At 34.6% G+C, this 5,465-nt stretch overlaps 1 protein-coding gene across 17 annotated transcripts in view; it reads right to left on the bottom strand.

The window, feature by feature from the left end:
* Positions 1–302: 302 nt before the first annotated feature.
* Positions 303–5,465, bottom strand: part of CELF4 (CUGBP Elav-like family member 4) — a 699,885-nt gene continuing 694,722 nt past the window's right edge. For 15 of the 17 annotated variants that reach the window (XM_027671059.1, XM_027671061.1, XM_027671062.1 and 12 more), the window contains one exon: positions 303–2,567. The gene's annotated coding sequence lies outside the window, so the exon portion shown is untranslated. Of the gene's footprint in view, positions 2,568–4,415; positions 4,504–5,465 lie in introns of all 17 variants that reach the window. The other 2 variants (XR_003532179.1, XM_027671060.1) reach the window with 2 other exon arrangements.

Genomic DNA, 5,465 nt, shown 5'->3' with positions numbered 1-5,465 from the left:
AAAAAACCATGAGCGTGAAATCAAACAACAGGCTTCAAATGGGAGCTACAATGACTCTAATTTGTATGTACCATTATTTGATCTTCTAACCTACTAGGTTTAAGGTAAACCACACTGGAATATCAAGCAGACATTAAATGAAACAGTGTCATTAATTCAATCCAATGAGATACGTTTTATATAACAAAGGGATTTGTTCTGATACTCAAACAATGTATATTAATGAAAGAGTCGAAATAGATTCATTTTGTTCTCAAAGCAAACACATTAAGGGAAGCCATCAAGAAGTAAAGAACACGGCCTTTTTTTTTTTTTTTAAACTGTGCTTTATTTAGGGCTAAGCTGGAAAGCGTCATTCAATAATTACAGAAGATTACAAGGAGTTTTAGGGAATTGAGAGTGAAAGAGCAGTTGTATGGAACTGCAGCTGCGTTACACATCTGTACTTCCTAGCTGTGGGCTCAGTTTGCTTCAGTCCTTACTCTGGCAAAATGCTCGTTATATCCCCATGAGAGTTTTGGAAGAGTAAGGACTGCACGGTTCGGCCCAATACATAATCAAAATTAACATTAAAAAAAAAAAACAACAGAAAAAGCCAAAAAAAAAAGGAAAAAGGAAAAAAAAAGAAAAAAGTTCAAGATCAAGATAAAAAATACAAAGAGAAAGAAACAAGAACGTTAAACCAGAGTAAAACCAAATAAATAATCAAAAAACAATTATCACACTGCTCAATCGATGCAAACAAGTGTGAGAATGATGTAAATCAAGTTTTAAGACTGTGAAAATAAATTATAATAAATATGATATACTTTAAAATATATGTGTTCTTAAATAATTCATTGTTTTTTCTGAGTCAGATTTTTTAAAGCAATGTCTTATTTTTAACTGCTCTAAAGTCATTTACCAAAGATAAATATCGTGCTTTCATTAAATAGTTTTCCTTGTTTTTTCTCTATCATTACAATTAAAAGTCCTACAAAATATGCAAATTTATTTACAGAAAACAGAGCCAGCATCTTTTTTTTTTTTAAACATCCCCCTGTTTTTCAAAATTCCTTGTAAACAGTTTCAGAAATTCTTCAAAGAGATTGTTTCTTTAGTTTATTTTTATGTTTTTTTTTTTTAAGCTTTTTTTAAAGTTTTTTTGTTTTTTTTTTTTCTTTTTTTGTTTTTTAAGATTAAGGTACTAGGCTAATCCCTTGCCCTGAAGGTTTCTAGAGCAAATATGGAAGCTACTGAAGCATAGGATGATGGGAATTTTGCGGACAGCAGATCATGAAGACATGAAGCGTTTAGCTGTGTTTTGTTGTTCAAGATAGAACTAACGTCTGATAAAAAGACAGCTGTTTTTTTCCCATTTGCATTGTCTACAGAATTGAGTCTTGTCTTGTTTATTTTTTAATAGCTGGAATGCTTGCAGTTAAAAAAGCTGCCAAAATAGCCATTTTTCTCCTTTTTTTCCTCGATAAATAACAGCATCCAACAGCAATTGGCAGAGAGTAGGAATTTATGCTCAATCTAAACTCTACAAAAATTACAGTTCTACAACATCTTTGTTTTTAGCATTAACGCTAACTTCTATGTAGTATTATTTTTTTTTGCTTTTTTTTGTTTTTTTTTTTTTATTTTTATGTTGTCTAATTTTTTTCTATTATATAGGTATTTTAAACTTTCTTTTTTTAAATTCTGTACAACTATTAGGATTTTAAATGGGGAGAGTTAGAAGCATTTACAAACCTTTTTGTTTTCCATTTAATATCAACCATCTTTCCTTTCTCTTTTCTATGCCTTTTTATGTACTTATTTATGTATTTATTTATTTACTTTTTTTTGCTTTTCATAGATATCCATCTTACCTGCCTTTAACAACGCAATCCTTGCGTATTATACAGAAAACCATATGAAAGCTTCATAGACTCTAATTAATGTATAACCAAAGAACCTCCCAAAGTATCAAAGAACTATTATCTTGCCGTTTTAAAAGCATTTAAGCATTTGATTTTTTTTTTTAATTTTACATATTTCATATAATCGTTCTCAAAAACTGTTTTAGGAACAGCTCAGAGAAAAGGAAAGAACTTCCATATTTTACATACAGCTACAAGTCTGCGGTAAAAAGTTTTGTCCTTTGGTCCCTATATAGCTAAGGAATGACAGATAAAGATGCTCAGTGACTGTTACCACGGGTTCTCGCATGGTAACCGCATCCTTGGTGGCAAACAGGCACTCCTTTGCCAGAATCCAGGTTTGCATCTCCTGTTTGAAGAAAAGCCGCTGTGGTGATATCAGTGTCTCTTCAGAAATCCCGGTTGAATCTTCCTCCTGTTCTGATTTTACTTATGTGTTTGTTTGTTTTCAAGCGCATGTCCTTCGAAGTCAGCAGATGTGATACTTTTCTTGAAGAAATGTTACAGTCTAAACAATCAAAGAGAGAATAGGTCTGAAGTCTTCAGCTTGACTGATATTTGCTGATATGTCAAAGGTGTAATCCAACAGTTCACGATTTTTTTTTTTTTAATATATATATACTTTTTTTTTTCCTAAATGTGGCCCATTCAGCTGCTGCCCTAAAAAATGAAGAAGATCATTGCAAATTAAATCAAAAAGGGGAGGGGGAAGTAGGGAAGGTGTGGGGGAAATATTTGAGACGGGGAGGGAAAAAAAGACCTAAAAATGAAAATGAAATTAAAATCAAGCCTGTTCTTTTGGGCCCAATCCTGCTCCTGTTGAAAGTAATGGGTGTTTTCTTCTCCCTTCAATTGGGACAGGATGGGGCTTCTGCTTTGGTGTTTTGATTTTGGAGGCATTGGCTCTGATTCTGCTCCCACTTAGCATCAACAGAAAGATTCCCCTTGACTTCAGTGGGAACCGGATCAAACCCAAAGTGAGCAAGGTAGTCACGATCATGATAAAGAAAAACACAATTGTTCCTAATAGCAATGATAATAAATCAAAATAATATTAGGGCATGTCTATGTAAATCTGTATCACTACGTATGTGCAGATAGCGGCATTTTAGTTATTTTTAAGTGCCACTTTACAATGCCAGATCACAATCTTGCTTGGCAGGCTTTTGAGTGTGAAAGGCATCAAGAAAGTGCAGTTCTATATTTTAATGGGGTGCCATCTATGACAGTGTATGAGCTTTCTGTGGAGACGTAGCTGCCAATAACATCTACTCCTTTGTGAATGTCAGAAAGTAGGACTTTGAACAGGCAATTTATAGGAGGTTAAATAAAAAAGGCTGTTGGAATAAACTTATTTTTGAAAAAAAAAAAGTAAAGCTAACATTTCTTAAATAAAAAAAAAATTATTTTAAAAAAATAATCATGATCCGACTAGGCTTGACATTTAAGTAGGATGCTTAATCATTAAGGATTAGCTCTTATCTCCTTCTAGCAAGCAGGTTCTTCTTATACACTCGGTGATTTATTACATCAAGAAACTTAGAAACTGCAAAAGGTCCACTCTGGTGGAAAAGTGTCATGCGGAATATCAATCCATGCTGGCAGGTTTTCACACTGTTGGTTCAACAAACAGCAAACCGTACACAGCAGTCTAAACAATTACAACACCAAAAATAATAATATAATAAAAAAATAAAAAACACTCGTCAAGGACCCTTTTTCAGTTGTAAACAAAAAGATGCATTTTGCTTTTTGATCTGGATGGGGTTTTTTCCCAGTCTATCCCTCCCTCCCTCTAAGCAATTAATTTTTGCTGGAGTTGCTGTAATATGGCACCTTAGAATTAGGAATTCTTGAAAAGACATACAATGAGGCTTTTCTTGGGGTTGCTTTTTTTGATTGCTATAGTTTTCAAACTACTGTTACTATCATTACTCTTTTTGGTTTTGGTTTGGTTTTGGTTTGGTTTTGTTTTTTTTTTTTTTTTTTTTTAATTTTTAGAAGGTGATTTGAAATATCCTAAGGGGGAAAAAAAAGGTGTCAATTGAAAAAGGCCCCAATTCTCCGGAAAAAAAAAATAATCACAAGATTTCCAGTGCAAAAAATTAACCACACATTTTTTCTCTCTATTTTTTTTCCAAATTATCTGTAGTTATAACAATCCCATTTTTTTTTCTAAAGAATTAGGAATCCATCTTTTTTTTTTCCTTCTATGTGACATCTAAAGAAGCATAAAACGCTGACGAGAAATCAAACGACAAATAAAGAAACCACTGCAAGCACCAAAAACGAAACGAAAATGAGCACAGCAAAAAATTGTGGCAGCACAAAGTCAAAAAAGGCACATGTGATCATGACTGGCCAATCATCAACTGATACAACATCCAAGAAAAATGCTTCAATCACGGCACCTGCACGAAACTTGACGGCATGTCATGCAACCAATTCTTAGCTTGTTACATGACGCCATCATGTCACACTTTCAACTTCGAGTTGATTTGAACTTACGGCCTGGGGGACTGTATTCTCCACTTTCATGTCATTACGAGAACTTTTTTCCTAGCTCAGCGCGAGACTGTGGTGGATTTGACTGGCTCTTGGTTGGAATTTGATTGAATGACAAAAGAAGAAAAGATTTTTTATATATATATATTTATATATAGTGTGGAAAAAGGGAAAGGTGGGGAAAGAAGATATATATAAAAATAATAATTAAAAAAATGTTACAAACACAGCATCAATTAAAAAAATTCTAATGGAAATACTTGCCATTAAACTATAGAAAATGAAACAAGAATGAGAGCAAAACAAACTAACTGAACGGAAAGAAAAGAAAGGAAGAAGAAAGTAAGGAATTAAAAAAAAAAATGGAAAAAAAAAAAGGATGGAGGAGGCCTAGCCAGAGACACACACACATAAAACACACACTTAAATGTAGACACACGGTCAACAGCGAACAGGAACAGAGCGTTATGCAGCGGCTGTTGAGGAGAGCATGCACTGAATGGGTGAGCGCAGACACAGATCTGTTTGCGAAGTCTGGAAAATAAACACATTCACTGCCAACCAGAATGCTTTCGTTAGCACCGGCCTCTCCCACACCACCCCCAGCATCCTGGATGCTTTGCTGGATGGCTAGCCAAAGTCCTCCAGGAGCTTTCCCGTTGCCTCGGATGGGCTCCGGAGCAGGTACCGCTCTAATCTGATTACATTCAAAGTTTAAAATCCTGGGGGGTGTAATAGGCCAAGAGCTGCTTTGGCTACTGAGAATATTAAAAAAAATAAATTTAAAAAAATAATTAAAAAAGCAGCTACTGCTGGTTGCTATATGTCCATTTATCAGTTCACAGGATGGTGGACTCTGAAACAGCAGTGCTGGTATGGTGCGGGAAGCAGACTAGTAGGAGGACTCGGATGATACGATGGTCCCTAAATCAGCATCATTAAAAGAAGGACATTTACTTCTTTGGCATTTAGCTTTGGCCTGAATTTAAAAGATAATGGAAAATATAAGGGATAAGAGAAAGAGGGGAGGGGGAGAGGGAGAGGGAGAGGGAG

This window comes from Neopelma chrysocephalum, unplaced genomic scaffold (genome assembly GCF_003984885.1).
Source record: "Neopelma chrysocephalum unplaced genomic scaffold, ASM398488v2 Primary Assembly neopelma1_97027, whole genome shotgun sequence".
Classification (NCBI taxonomy): domain Eukaryota; kingdom Metazoa; phylum Chordata; class Aves; order Passeriformes; family Pipridae; genus Neopelma; species Neopelma chrysocephalum.
This window is presented reverse-complemented; position numbering and strand designations above follow the sequence as displayed.